Source organism: Paramisgurnus dabryanus, chromosome 9 (assembly GCF_030506205.2).
Source record: "Paramisgurnus dabryanus chromosome 9, PD_genome_1.1, whole genome shotgun sequence".
NCBI lineage: Eukaryota > Metazoa > Chordata > Actinopteri > Cypriniformes > Cobitidae > Paramisgurnus > Paramisgurnus dabryanus.
The window spans coordinates 2520217-2535878 of record NC_133345.1 but is presented as its reverse complement, the minus strand read 5'-3'; the positions used below and the strand labels follow the sequence as shown (position 1 = coordinate 2535878).

At 38.8% G+C, this 15662-nt stretch overlaps 4 non-coding genes across 4 annotated transcripts; all 4 read left to right on the top strand.

Moving 5' to 3' along the window:
* The first annotated feature begins 6243 nt into the window (after positions 1 to 6243).
* Positions 6244 to 6441, top strand: LOC135764538 (U2 spliceosomal RNA). The gene has a single exon (XR_010540084.1). It is a non-coding gene; the product is annotated as a U2 spliceosomal RNA (small nuclear RNA).
* A 782-nt stretch (positions 6442 to 7223) lies between these two features.
* On the top strand, positions 7224 to 7388 carry LOC135764355 (U1 spliceosomal RNA). Its single transcript, XR_010539907.1, has one exon. It is a non-coding gene; the product is annotated as a U1 spliceosomal RNA (small nuclear RNA).
* Positions 7389 to 13061: 5673 nt separating this feature from the next.
* Positions 13062 to 13252, top strand: LOC135764498 (U2 spliceosomal RNA). Its single transcript, XR_010540046.1, has one exon. It is a non-coding gene; the product is annotated as a U2 spliceosomal RNA (small nuclear RNA).
* Positions 13253 to 14034: 782 nt separating this feature from the next.
* Positions 14035 to 14199, top strand: LOC135764354 (U1 spliceosomal RNA). Its single transcript, XR_010539906.1, has one exon. It is a non-coding gene; the product is annotated as a U1 spliceosomal RNA (small nuclear RNA).
* The last annotated feature ends 1463 nt before the right edge of the window (positions 14200 to 15662 follow it).

Genomic DNA, 15662 nt, shown 5'->3' with positions numbered 1-15662 from the left:
GTCGAAAAACCACAGCAACGTTGACAGACCCGGAAGCCATGATACATTAGCAGTTTTTAAAATAAGTTAAATCTAGAATCCTTATTGGTTTTAGATACTTTAAAGCAATGAATGATCTTCTTTCTTTTGAATTGATTTGGTATTATGGAGGAGCTCTGTGTCTGGTTATTGAAGATGATTTGTTCTTTGCTCCTATGTTGGCTTATTTTTTTGTTATTTCCGTTACTATATATATTTTTTCTTTGTTTTTTCTGATTTGAGGTTATGAAAATGTTTTAATTTGTAATAAAGGTTTTTTGAAAATTCTAAATTCTCTCTATCTCTCTCTCTCTCTCTCTCTCTCTCATGAGCGTGGATCAGATCCTGCATTAAAACATGAACTTCTGATTTGCTAGCTCAACGTTCTACCTCTGGGTTATACAATGAGAACGTATAGAGTTAAATGCCCGCTAGCCTCCACCCCAAAAGCCAGCGCCTTCGCCGGCTCCCCCTTTGGCTGCGTCTATTCCGGTATCGCTTCTCGGCCTTTTGGCTAAGACTGCGATCGACTTCTCTGTTTGGGAAGTAGATTATTGCTAAACAGTGGCATTAATCTTTACCAACGGAGGGAAATTTTGGACATACTTGTGGATCATTTTCTGTTTGTACGGAATTACAGTTTTTTTCAGGGTAAATAACATCTCGCCGTAAAAGGAGAAAAACTCGCGTCTACGGGTAAGTGCCTCTTATTCCTTTCGCTTTTACTATTTATTGCTTTGTGTAGTTTTTTAGTTATTTATTTGGTAGTTTAATCTTTTAGATATTTATTGTTGGTTTTAGTTATTTATTGGCTGGCGGTGCCTCCAGCATGGCGGCTGCTAGGGCCGGTATGCGGAGGCACCATAGCGTGCGCTTTTTGTTTAATAAAAATAACGATGGGACGTTAATGGTAATGTCTAGGCTTGATTTCTCACGTAAGTTAGTACAAAAAGTGTTGGGTTTCTCGGTGACTGACGTGAACTGCTTATTGACTTTGCCCCAAAACCGTGGATTTGATTTAAGTTTTAATAGCGCTTCACTGCTCAACGTTTTCTGGTCTCGGTTTGAAACGTTAAAAGCCAATTTTTCCATGTTCACAGTGGAGAAACTGACTGATAATTCGCTTAAGGTAGTAATTGTCAGGATGTTTAATGAAACTGTGAGTGGAGAGGACATTTATGTGTGGTTGGCTAGATATTGCTCTATTCGTGGACAGCCAGTTAAGGTGTTAGATGAAGACGGCATCTGGAACTGCGCTTGGAGAGTGCCCATTAAACAATGGGAGAATCCAAGCGGGTTTCACGGCTTGAGTCAAATACCTTCCATGATTGTGCTGGGCGAAAATAGAGGTTACATTCATTATCAAGGGATGCCCAAATTGTGCCGCAAGTGTGGCCAAAATGGGCATCTCGCCGAGGCATGCCAGGAAATAGTGTGTGGAAAGTGCAGAGAAATTGGTCACGTTTTTGATGAATGTACCAATGGCAGGAAGTGCAATCTCTGTGGGGAATTTAACCATCTTTATAGAGATTGCCCTAAATCGTTTGCCAACATACTGAAAGCTAAAATGGCCGCCCCAAACAACCCGATCAGAGAGGAAGAGGCGGTCCCTGAGGTTTTGGAGGGAATTTCAAATACTCATTCAAGCCCAGGGATTGGCCAAAACGGAGCGGAGGGGGCGGTCCAAGGGGCGGAGCCAGAAGCGAGTAACGGCCGGGAAGATGAAGCTCCTCCCCCCCAACAAGACAAGGTAAAGTTATGTGTGGTGGCAGACAAGGAAAGGGAAGAGGAGGAGTCAGATGAATCAGACGCCTCCTCTTTGATAACAGTACCAGAAGTAGAAATGGAAGAAAATTATATTGAAAGCACCGGTGATATAACTTCTGATTGGTTACCAAATGCACAATTGCAAAAAAGACCTGCGGGGTCCCCTTTGTGTCAAACAGAGGAGAAAAAATTGAGGTCCACCAGTTCGGGTGACAATGAGGAGGACAGGGTGTGGCCCTCAGTATCCCCGAATGAGGTATCTTTTCTGCAAATACAGCTGAGAACATCATCGCCAAAGGAGCCGCAAGAGAATTTCTCTGCGGATCCCAAGGTGATAGGCACTCCTCCTCCTGAACCTAAAACTATTAGTATTAAAGAGGAGCAAGTGTCACAAGAGATTTCATGACCTCAACGAAATGCGTAGTCTTTTAAATAATATGTTTTAATTTCCTTTAAGCTCATGCCTTTTTTACTTAATTTTATCATGGCACTCACAATTTCCACTATTAATGTAAGAAGTGTAAAGTCTATGATAAAAGCACAAATGGTTTTATCATTTTTAAAATCTCAAAAGTCTGATATCTTTTTATTACAAGAATGTGGCTTACCTTTTTTATCTAGTTACAGGATGTGGGAGGAGAAATGGACGCCGGGACCCTCCATATGGAGCGGGTCAAATTTTAACAAAAACGACGGAGTGGCGATTTTACTAAATAACCCTCATATCTTGGTGAAGGGGAGCACGGTGGTGAGAGATGGACGGGCCATTTTAGCAAACTTGACTTTTTTAGATAGAGATTTTAAAGTGTTAAATGTGTATGGTTTTACAGGTAAAAATGATAGGTATGAGCTTTTAGAGGAACTGCAGTCCCACATGCTTGGGAGGGCACCTTTAGTGGTTGGGGGGGATTTTAATTGTGTCTTAGCTAAGACAGACAGGAAGAGGGCAGGGGAAGATTTTAAGGTTGACAAGACGTCAGTTTTAATGCAAAGTTTGGTTAAGGATTTTAAATTAGTTGACTGTTTTAAGACTTTGCATCCAAGAGAGCCGGGCTACACCTGGGTCAGTGGTGATGGCACCAATGCCTCGCGCATCGACTACATCTTCGTGCGCGACTGTCCGCCAACTGATGCTAGATTAACACCCTTGTTTTTTACTGATCACGCTATGTTGTCTTGCACACTTTCCCTCACCAGCAACCTGACGATAGGGAGAGGGATCTGGAAACTGAATTGCTCCCTGTTGCAGAACGAGGAGATAGTTAGAGAATACAGGGAGCAATTCAGTCAATGGCAGACCCTCCAGGACTTTTTTGATTCACATGCACAGTGGTGGGAAATGGTGAAGCATCGGACAAAACTGTTTTTTAGACAGAAAGGGACGGAAAAAAAGAACAAAGAAAAGCGATGCATGTTGGGACTGCAAAAAAGACTACAAAAGTATTTTAAGTTAGTAAATGAGGGCTTTGATTTTAATGAAGAATTAAAAGAGGTTAAGAAGAAAATGGCTGAGATCGAAAAAGAAAGAAATAAAGGGGTGATTTTAAGGAGTCAAGAAAAAGATATAGAAGAAGGTGAAAAATGTACACGATACTTTTTTAAGAAAATTATAACAAACAAGGGGCTAATAGCTAAACTTAAAAATGGCGACAAGGAAGTCAGTAACACTGAAGGAATTTTAGAGGAAGTGGAAACATTTTATAAGGATTTATACAAAAAGAAAGAAGTAACTGATGAAGCAATAAGTAAAGTTCTGGAAAACTTAAATAAGAAAATTGATAATGAGTGTGATGTTTTAACCCAAGATTTTACTATTTTAGAGCTCACTAAAGGCATGAAGGATTTCAAAACAGGTAAGTCACCGGGAAGTGATGGCCTTCCGGTGGAGTTTTATGCAAAATTTTGGGACATTTTAGCACCAGAACTTTTAAAGGCTTTTAATGACTTTGACAGACTGGACCGACTCCCTGACAGTTTTAGAATAGGTATTGTTTCACTTCTACACAAAAAAGGGGATAAGACCGATTTGAAAACGTGGAGACCAATCAGCCTTTTAAACCTTGACTGTAAACTTTTTAGTAAGCTTTTAGCATCACGAATGTCTATGTTTTTAAAAGATGTGATCCACCCGGATCAAGCATGCGCTGTGCCCGGGAAGAGGATCACAGACAGCCTGATATTGATTAGAGACGTCATCTGTTTTGCGAGAGACAGAAACATTGGCCTAATAGTGTTAAATTTAGACTTTGAAAAAGCTTTTGACCGTGTCTCGCACCAGTACCTTTTGCAGGTACTGTGTAAAATGGGGTTCCCAGGGAGGTTCTTAGCATGGGTGGGATTGCTGTATAACGATATAACCAGCAAAATCCTTGTTAACGGGCATCTAACAAATGCTGTCAATATACACAGCGGCGTCCGTCAGGGCTGCCCGTTATCTCCGCTCCTGTATGTGGCTTGCATAGAGCCACTGGCACAGCTCTTGAGAAGGGACCAACGGATCGAAGGTTTTAAAGTACCAGGAATGGGAGGAGTGACAACAAAATGTGTGTTATATATGGATGACGTGACAATTTTAACTACTGACTTTTTATCTGTCCGGAGAGCTTTGGAGTTAACAGACTTTTATGGACAGGCCTCAGGCTCAATATTAAACAGGAACAAGTCTGAGGCCCAGCTCTTTGGACAGTTGGGTGATATAGACTTGGGAGGACTGGACGTGACACTCAGAAAAACGGACATAAAAATTTTAGGTGTAAAATTTGACAGTGAGGGTGGGGGAAGTGGTAACTGGAGTGGAATTTTAGGCAAAGTGAGACAGCGACTAGGACTGTGGGGACTGAGGACTTTGACTATGGAGGGAAAGATTTTAGTTTTTAAAGCTGTGATTTTACCCCTGTTTTTATTATTGTGTTCTGTTTTTAGCCCCCCCAGGTTCTTCATTTTAGCTGTAGAAAGAGCAGTTTTTTATTTCCTTTGGGCTTCTAAGTGGGAGAGGACACGAAGAGAAATCATCAAAAAGAGAAAGGAAAACGGAGGGAAAGGTCTTCCGGACCTCAGCTTGTTTTTAGGGAGTAATTTCACAGCATTACACATCAAGTACGCTACGGCCCCATCAAGTAGTGCGACCACAGCAATGGTTAAGTTTTGGATGGGGTCGTATTTACGCACTTTAAAAGTTTTAAAAGTAGATCTCAGAGCCCCAGTGTCTTTTAACTTGCCAAAAGAATATGGTTTTATTAAGAAATTTTTAAAGAAATATGATTGTGAAAACCAAAATTTGAACGTTTTAACTAATCATAAAAAAATAATCTCTGTTGTGCAGGATCGGGAGAAGGTGAGCCCAGTGTCAGGCCTAATGGAGAACGAGGCAAAGACTGCGTGGAGGAACGCAGCCCACCCTGCCCTCCAGAACCGGCATAAGGACCTTTCGTGGATGGCGGCCCATGAGATCCTCCCGACCAGGGCGGTTATGCACTCCAGGGGCATGTCCACCAACGCAAAATGCCCACGGCCTGGGTGTGATCAACAGGAGACCGTGCGGCATGTCCTCTGGGAGTGCGGCGCTGCACAGGACCAGTGGACCGCGACCGGCCCCCTAGTTTTCCCGTGCCTGCCAGCGGGTGGAGTCCAGATGGACTACAAACTCGCCGTCCTAGGGGTGGGCTGGAGCATGAAGGACTTAACAAAAAAACAGTTTACACAGCTCTGGCTCACCCTGAACGCTATAAAGCATGCAATCTGGACTGCCAGAAACCTGCTGGTGGGGAAACGGGTGACGGTGCCCCTCCACGCCACTGTAAGGACGGTCGAGTACATGCTGCAGGGGCACCGCACCTAATCATTCGGATGGGGGGGCCGGGGTTGCCACAGAGAGGGTCCTGGCCGCCACCGACCCTGGTCGCCCGTAGATGCACCCTCACCACCATTGGCTACGGGAACAGCGGGCCAGCGGGTGGGGATCTCCTCTGGGTCCCTGAAGCAGGGTCTGATGGCTTGAAACTGAGGGCCAGGGGTGGGCCGGAAGGGAAGGCTCACCTCCCCGGTCCAGTATAATAGAACACTGTTTTCACCCCATTTTATCTTGCTTTTACTGATTAGAGGCTTACAAATTACTGTTTTAAATGCTATTTTAACACTGTTTTTTATCCTGGTTCTTAAAACACACTGGAAGCACTTGCAAATAGCTAATGTTATTCTAAAAAATTAAGTATATTGAACTGTAGTTATTTTTAATGGTTTTAAAGATAACATAAATTGTATAGAGGTGCTTTTAAATAGCATGTGGATATCTTATATTTTGTGTTTTAGAGTTTCAGGATTTAAATTGCGTTTTTAATCCTCATTAAAATTATGTTTTATTTCAGATCTATTTTTTGTTTTTAGACCTGCATGTGCAGGGGTATAAAATGTTTTATGTAACCTGACTTGTTTACAGCATGTGCTGTTATTTATATGATGATCTTGTTTCAATAAACAAAAATAGAAAAAAAAAAAAAAAAAAAATCTGTTCTTATCAGTTTAATGTCTGATACGTCTCCTATCCGGAGACTATATGTTAAATGGATTTTTGACCTTCGGAAATGGAAGCGGAGCTTGCTCCTTCCACTCCATGCATCAACATGGTATTGCAGTGTTTCCATGAATGGTGCGCTCCCCATCTCGGGGATAAATAAGTCAAGTATAAAAAAAGAATTTGCTTCTTTTGTGCGTGAGTGACGGTGTTTTTTCTAATCCGTGTGTTTTAAAATTGCTGTGGTTTCGTTGGCTTTATTGGTTTAACGAAAAGCTTGCGTGGAAATGAACACGCTGATAAAGAAATGTTTTTGTAATGTATTTAATTATTTTCTTTACAAGTTTGCGGAGGTGATACGAGGACGAATTAAACATCCTCGACACAGCTGAAGGCGCAACAAAAGCGAACGAGACCGATTGGAATGTTAAAAACACCTGAAAACTTTTTTCACTACCCTTCATACTACAGCTGTCGAAACACCACAGCAACGTCGACAGACCTGGAAGCATAGCTGTACTTGTTTAACTCACAACGACAACGGGTAAGTCATTGAGCCCTGTGTTTTTATTTATCCACGTTCTAAAATTGCTATGCTTTCGTTGTTTCTTGATTGCTCTGTACATTTCTTTGTTTCTATTCCACGTAAAGTTACTTTGTAATAACGAAACCATATATTTGAATGCGCAATTTAAATCCATTTGATTTAAATTGTTTCACATATTTCACTCTACACGGTTCAACCGGGCTGGAAACGGAATAAAAACAGGGTAGATCTCGAAGAATGTTTGGTCTCAGACGTGGCTTCGTGCGCTTTCCACCTGGTCACACACAGTAAATGAAATGTTAGTCGGACGGCCTCCGGGGGCGCCGTCGATGTGATCGGTCACAGGAAGATGCGGCCGTCTGGCCTCAAAGGGTGTCGCTCATACTTACCTGGCAGGGGAGACACCATGATCATGAAGGTGGTTCACCCAGGGCGAGGCTCAGCCATTGCACTCCGGTTGGGCTGACCCTTTGCGAATTCCCCAAATGTGGGAATCTCGACTGCAAAATTTCTGATAGTGGGGGACTGCGTTCGCGCTCTCCCCTGACCTTTGTGTTAAAAATAGATTCGCTTGTCGTTTTACGTAAAATCCAAGAGACGTCTAACCACGGCCCAAGAATACATTAGTCATCAAAAAAGCGGCTATTCAACGACTACATAACTTTTAATAGACAGCGAATAAGTGTCTAGGCTAAAACAAGGCTTAATTTGGGCTGTCAGTGAAAATCTAATAGCCGTTTGACCATTCCAAACGAATAGACTAGCCATTAAATAGAACCACAATCAAACGGCTACATGTCTAAGAGCACAAAATAATGCTTAGATGATTCTTTTACTTCCAATATAAGAGGTTCTCGGGAATGGCAATCATCCAAACTAATAAATTATAAAGGCTTTTATAAGAAAATGACAACAGTTAAACAACCTAGACAGCGTTGGGCAATACAAAATGCTAATAAATACAAGACAAATTGAAATATTGTACATGCATGTACATTAAACCAGCCAACAAATCTGCCAATGGGCTACGACAATTTTTCTTGAATTAAGTGTTTATATCTAGATTTGTTTCTTACCCCTTTGGCAGATTTATTTGCTTGTTTTAAGCCCAAATTCTGAGTTTTTTCTCCCTAAAGGCTAGGTTTATTTTCTTAGGGCATTTTGCTCATCAAAAAATGCATCTTATTTTAAGACTTTCTAGATATTTGTATAGTTAAAACAGTTCGAAATAACAAGTAAGAAATGATTTTTTGCAATGTATTCATTCATTCGCTACCCTTCATACTACAGCTGTCGAAAAACCACAGCAACGTCGACAGACCTGGAAGCGTAGCTGTATTTGTTTAACTCACAAAGACAACGGGTAAAGTATTTTCTTGATTACCTAAATGACTTGCTGTAGGAAAATAAGTTTAGGTTTAAGGGGGGAAATACAGTTTAAAGGGATATTTCAATTTATGATGATAATTCTGTCATCATTTACTCATGCATACAGGCTTACAACAACACGAGGATTAGTTTTTTTCTGAGTAACACAAAAGAAGGTATTTTGAGGAATGATGGTAAACCCACAGCAGATAGTCACCATTGACTTCCATAGTAGGAATAAAAAAATATGATGGAATTTAATAGGTACCATCAACCGTGTGCTAACCATCACTTTGCAAAATATTTTCTTCATCATTTATCACGATACTTCCAAAATATTTTTTCCTACTAAGTCAATATTTCATTATTTGCTTTACAAGCTTAAAAATGATGGTGACAGGATTCCATGGTAATCACAAACAGGTAAACAAGTAAAATAATCACTATTTACTTTTAAAAGCATTTTGAAAATTGCTTGCTTATGCTGGGAGTAAAGGTATTTCATGCAAAAGGTATTTCCTCTTTAAAAGGTAATGTATGCTTCTTTTAAAGCTGACACATTTGCCACATTAAAATAACAGAAATGTGTACTGTTTAAACTTTTTGGAGCCGGTGTGTCTGTGTTCTTGGGGCACACATCTACATGTAAAAGCAGAATTGCTTATTATTCTTCTCTATTTCTTGTATAGGTCAATTATGAGTGAAGAACCGTTCACCAAATGAAGACCGCAGCCAGGTGACGGGATCCTGTGGTAATCACAAACAGGTAAACCAGTAAAATAATCATCATTTAATGTTAAAATAATTTTGAAAATTGAAGTTCTGTGTGTTCTTATTGTACTTTATTTATTTCTGCAGGTAAGCACCATACCGTAAGCTTCATTCCCTTTATAACAGGTAAGGTTCATACTGTTTTATTCTTTTGTACTGTTTTATTCGTACTGTTTTAAATCATTCAGTAAATGCAAAGTTAAACTGATGTGTTTTTAATCTAGATTTAAAAGTGTCTACTGTTGAAGCACATCTGATCTCTTCTGAAAGCTGATAATAACTGAATGCTGAGGCACCTTGTTTTGAGTGAACCCTTGTTTTTTCTAAATGACCTGATCCTATTGATCCGAGTAATCGGTTTCATATTCGATTAGCATATCTGTCATGTATTGTAGCCATGAAGTGGTTTTTAAACAAGAAACAGTACTTTTAAAATCCATTGACCATTGCAATAATCGGCCCTGCTGGTGATGAAAGCATGAACAAGTTTCTCTAAGTCCTGTCTTGAGACAAAACCTCTAATTCTGGCAATATTTCTGAGATGGTAGTAAAAGCAGAATTCCTTATTATTTTTCTCTATCTCAGGCTCTACGGCATATATGTCATGATTTTATTTGTCTATTTATATGTCTATTTACAAGGACTGCCTTGGCCAAATGTTATTGTTAATTAATATTGAAGCAGTTATTTAACATAGGTCCTTTGAGTAGTGATTTGTGTAATGATCCATATATCTATTTTTATGTATATTTTTAACTTAGGAATGTGATTTTAAAGCTCATATTTGTTATTGTATGACACCTCTCATGTTATGAAAGTAAAAAATAAATGTATTTTCTGATGTCTTGCATTTCTGTTTTTAAACTGTTAATCCTTATCAAGTGCTATACATTAGAAAGTGGATATAGAGTGAAATGCACACGGTGAATAATGAACGCAGACCTTCAGTGCCGGACCTCTGACCCGCTAACCTCCATCCCGACAGCCAGCGCCTTCTCCGGATGCCATTGCGGTATCGCTTCTCGGCTTTTTGGGTAAGATCGAGTGGACACCGGGGACTACACGTTTAAATGGATTTTTGACCTTCGGCTATGGAAGCGAGGCTTGTTCCGTCCACTCCGTGCATCGACTCTGGCGCTTTCCGGGGACAAATAAGGTGAGTTTAAAATCAGAGTTTGCTTCTTTAGTGCGTGGTTGCCAGTTTGTTTGCCAGTCCGTGGTCCATAATACGTTCCGCGTTCGTGGTCTCTCCATCGCTCAGTACTTTTCTGTGTTTCTATTTTACGTAAAGCTAACACCAAAACGATTGTGGAAGGCGCTATATAGATTGTTCTCAAAGAAAAAAAACGAGAAACAAACCCATGTGAATATGGGTCAAATTATCTAGGCGGAGCACTTCGTTCAAAGAAAAACGCAACAGAATTGTTTGCGTTGAACAAAGACAATGGTGCCTGCAGACATCGAATGTGTATTGTGGATAAAAAATGGCCAGTGGGGTGGGACAATTTTTCTTGAATTAAGTGTTTATGGGAAAAGTTCACGAATTTTTTCTTACCCTGTAGTCAGATTTATTTGCTTGTTTTAAGCATAAAATAACAGGAGAAGAAATTGTGTAGGGGGAGCAGAGGGTTTTTTTTCGTTCAAAGAAAAGCAGCGTGGCACGAATGAATGTTTGGCTGAAATGCTATCGTAATTTCCCCCTTAATTTTCCTTACAAACATGAAACCAGAGAGAAGGGTCAGTTGGCATCGAATTGCACCTTGTATTCGGTGATTGATTGAGGAAAAATATGCGTATGTGTATATATATACTTGTTTTGTTGAACAGAGACAATGGCCGCGTGCTCCAGCGTCACCTATATGCCTATTTCACAAAATGGCGGCTTTGACCGGAAGTAGGGAAAACATCGTTCAGGTTGCACCACTACGATGGCCACTCAATATAGTATGGACTGACAGCTGCTTTGTTTTCTCCTACACATGAATTTACTTGTAAAAATAACAATAACAGATATTGTCGATTGGTGTTATATTATTTTTTTAGCATTTCGTATTATCAAAATATATCATATGTTAGACAGCTTATCAATTTTAAATAAAATAACGAGACATACATAACTATTCGTGTCTGCTCCCGTTTATTGTAATGAGTGTGCACATTTGGAGAAATACTTAGACATTTTACTTCTTATTTCTTTAGACTGAATAATTATTTCTTATTAATTCCAAAGTATGCGACCCGATGATCTAATCGTGGTGTTGTATGTGCTATTCCTCGTTTGTTTGCCTGCATCCATTGCTTTACGGCTTGCTTGTTGCGTTTAAATGCACATTTGATTTCTTTACCAGCATTGGATTTAGACCATTCAATGAGAAGAGTTAACAGCGTTTATTATGATTGATAAGCCCTCAACGGAGAATGAGGTCGGCATACATTAAAAGCCTTATTTTGTTTTTATCGTGTGCCTTCCAAAATGTATGCGACGAAACTTAAATCACGCAAAATATGAATGGTAACTAGACGTGCTTGTTGTGTGCAAGGAGTGCATTTATTTGTAAACTTTTGCTAAATCAAAATGGTTTATTTGTATTTGCTTTTTACCTGGGTTTTATCAGGTTCGCAGTCGGGACATTTTTAATCCATAGTGTATGCATAATTAATTTCAAAGAAATAAGAAGTAAAATGTGTAAGTATTCCTCAAAATGTGCTTTGGACTAAGTCCCCCGTCATCACAGCAAACGGGAGCAGACCCGAATAGGTATGGCTAGTTATTTTATTAAAAATTTCCAGCCGTCTGTAAATTTATGTTTGAAAGAAAAAAGTAAATTAATATCTTACTTACTGTTTTTGTCTTGTTTTCTAGTGAATATCTGACAATGCTTAAATGGAGATACATTTACTTGGTAAGCAAAGTGGCTTAAGATATTATGTATTGTAATAGAAAATTGTTATAAAAACGTTTTGTTTTTGCTGGGAATTCTTGTATATATTTCACAGCTATATAATTAATTATAATAACGCACTTTTTGTTGATAAACATGTTAAAAAATACATTAACACATAATAATGTGGCAACAAATCAAATGTGCATTTAAATGCAACAAGCAAAAATAAATAAATAAAGCAAATGCACGGAAAAGAAACGAGGAATAAAAGAAACACCGCGATTAAAAAAATCAGATCGCATACTTTGTAAAATAATTGAAATAAATTATAAAAATCAACAGGTTTATATTTAAAACAAATAAAAAATATCTGCCAGCGGGGTAAGAAAAATAAACTTAATTCTAGTTTCAACTTAATTCAATAATAAACTCAATTTAGGTTTATTTTTCTTACCCCACTGGCAGATATTTTTACTTGTTTTAAGCCTTAACCTATTACATTTTAGAATTTATTTCAGTAAACAAGACTTAAATTCTAAGCCACTTTGCTTATTAAGTAAATGTATCTCGATTTAAGAATTATTTTTTAACTCGAAAACATTAAGAAAATACTAAGTAAACGAACAAATTGGGATGTTCAAAACACTTAAATATTTTTTTTCACTCTACCCTTCATATTACAGCTGTCGAAAAACCACAGCAACGTTGACAGACCCGGAAGCCATGATACATTAGCAGTTTTTAAAATAAGTTAAATCTAGAATCCTTATTGGTTTTAGATACTTTAAAGCAATGAATGATCTTCTTTCTTTTGAATTGATTTGGTATTATGGAGGAGCTCTGTGTCTGGTTATTGAAGATGATTTGTTCTTTGCTCCTATGTTGGCTTATTTTTTTGTTATTTCCGTTACTATATATATTTTTTCTTTGTTTTTTCTGATTTGAGGTTATGAAAATGTTTTAATTTGTAATAAAGGTTTTTTGAAAATTCTAAATTCTCTCTATCTCTCTCTCTCTCTCTCTCTCTCATGAGCGTGGATCAGATCCTGCATTAAAACATGAACTTCTGATTTGCTAGCTCAACGTTCTACCTCTGGGTTATACAATGAGAACGTATAGAGTTAAATGCCCGCTAGCCTCCACCCCAAAAGCCAGCGCCTTCGCCGGCTCCCCCTTTGGCTGCGTCTATTCCGGTATCGCTTCTCGGCCTTTTGGCTAAGATCAAGTGTAGTATCTGTTCTTATCAGTTTAATGTCTGATACGTCTCCTATCCGGGGACTATATGTTAAATGGATTTTTGACCTTCGGAAATGGAAGCGGAGCTTGCTCCTTCCACTCCATGCATCAACATGGTATTGCAGTGTTTCCATGAATGGTGCGCTCCCCATCTCGGGGATAAATAAGTCAAGTATAAAAAAAGAATTTGCTTCTTTTGTGCGTGAGTGACGGTGTTTTTTCTAATCCGTGTGTTTTAAAATTGCTGTGGTTTCGTTGGCTTTATTGGTTTAACGAAAAGCTTGCGTGGAAATGAACACGCTGATAAAGAAATGTTTTTGTAATGTATTTAATTATTTTCTTTACAAGTTTGCGGAGGTGATACGAGGACGAATTAAACATCCTCGACACAGCTGAAGGCGCAACAAAAGCGAACGAGACCGATTGGAATGTTAAAAACACCTGAAAACTTTTTTCACTACCCTTCATACTACAGCTGTCGAAACACCACAGCAACGTCGACAGACCTGGAAGCATAGCTGTACTTGTTTAACTCACAACGACAACAGGTAAGTCATTGAGCCCTGTGTTTTTATTTATCCACGTTCTAAAATTGCTATGCTTTCGTTGTTTCTTGATTGCTCTGTACATTTCTTTGTTTCTATTCCACGTAAAGTTACTTTGTAATAACGAAACCATATATTTGAATGCGCAATTTAAATCCATTTGATTTAAATTGTTTCACATATTTCACTCTACACGGTTCAACCGGGCTGGAAACGGAATAAAAACAGGGTAGATCTCGAAGAATGTTTGGTCTCAGACGTGGCTTCGTGCGCTTTCCACCTGGTCACACACAGTAAATGAAATGTTAGTCGGACGGCCTCCGGGGGCGCCGTCGATGTGATCGGTCACAGGAAGATGCGGCCGTCTGGCCTCAAAGGGTGTCGCTCATACTTACCTGGCAGGGGAGACACCATGATCATGAAGGTGGTTCACCCAGGGCGAGGCTCAGCCATTGCACTCCGGTTGGGCTGACCCTTTGCGAATTCCCCAAATGTGGGAATCTCGACTGCAAAATTTCTGATAGTGGGGGACTGCGTTCGCGCTCTCCCCTGACCTTTGTGTTAAAAATAGATTCGCTTGTCGTTTTACGTAAAATCCAAGAGACGTCTAACCACGGCCCAAGAATACATTAGTCATCAAAAAAGCGGCTATTCAACGACTACATAACTTTTAATAGACAGCGAATAAGTGTCTAGGCTAAAACAAGGCTTAATTTGGGCTGTCAGTGAAAATCTAATAGCCGTTTGACCATTCCAAACGAATAGACTAGCCATTAAATAGAACCACAATCAAACGGCTACATGTCTAAGAGCACAAAATAATGCTTAGATGATTCTTTTACTTCCAATATAAGAGGTTCTCGGGAATGGCAATCATCCAAACTAATAAATTATAAAGGCTTTTATAAGAAAATGACAACAGTTAAACAACCTAGACAGCGTTGGGCAATACAAAATGCTAATAAATACAAGACAAATTGAAATATTGTACATGCATGTACATTAAACCAGCCAACAAATCTGCCAATGGGCTACGACAATTTTTCTTGAATTAAGTGTTTATATCTAGATTTGTTTCTTACCCCTTTGGCAGATTTATTTGCTTGTTTTAAGCCCAAATTCTGAGTTTTTTCTCCCTAAAGGCTAGGTTTATTTTCTTAGGGCATTTTGCTCATCAAAAAATGCATCTTATTTTAAGACTTTCTAGATATTTGTATAGTTAAAACAGTTCGAAATAACAAGTAAGAAATGATTTTTTGCAATGTATTCATTCATTCGCTACCCTTCATACTACAGCTGTCGAAAAACCACAGCAACGTCGACAGACCTGGAAGCGTAGCTGTATTTGTTTAACTCACAAAGACAACGGGTAAAGTATTTTCTTGATTACCTAAATGACTTGCTGTAGGAAAATAAGTTTAGGTTTAAGGGGGGAAATACAGTTTAAAGGGATATTTCAATTTATGATGATAATTCTGTCATCATTTACTCATGCATACAGGCTTACAACAACACGAGGATTAGTTTTTTTCTGAGTAACACAAAAGAAGGTATTTTGAGGAATGATGGTAAACCCACAGCAGATAGTCACCATTGACTTCCATAGTAGGAATAAAAAAATATGATGGAATTTAATAGGTACCATCAACCGTGTGCTAACCATCACTTTGCAAAATATTTTCTTCATCATTTATCACGATACTTCCAAAATATTTTTTCCTACTAAGTCAATATTTCATTATTTGCTTTACAAGCTTAAAAATGATGGTGACAGGATTCCATGGTAATCACAAACAGGTAAACAAGTAAAATAATCACTATTTACTTTTAAAAGCATTTTGAAAATTGCTTGCTTATGCTGGGAGTAAAGGTATTTCATGCAAAAGGTATTTCCTCTTTAAAAGGTAATGTATGCTTCTTTTAAAGCTGACACATTTGCCACATTAAAATAACAGAAATGTGTACTGTTTAAACTTTTTGGAGCCGGTGTGTCTGTGTTCTTGGGGCACACATCT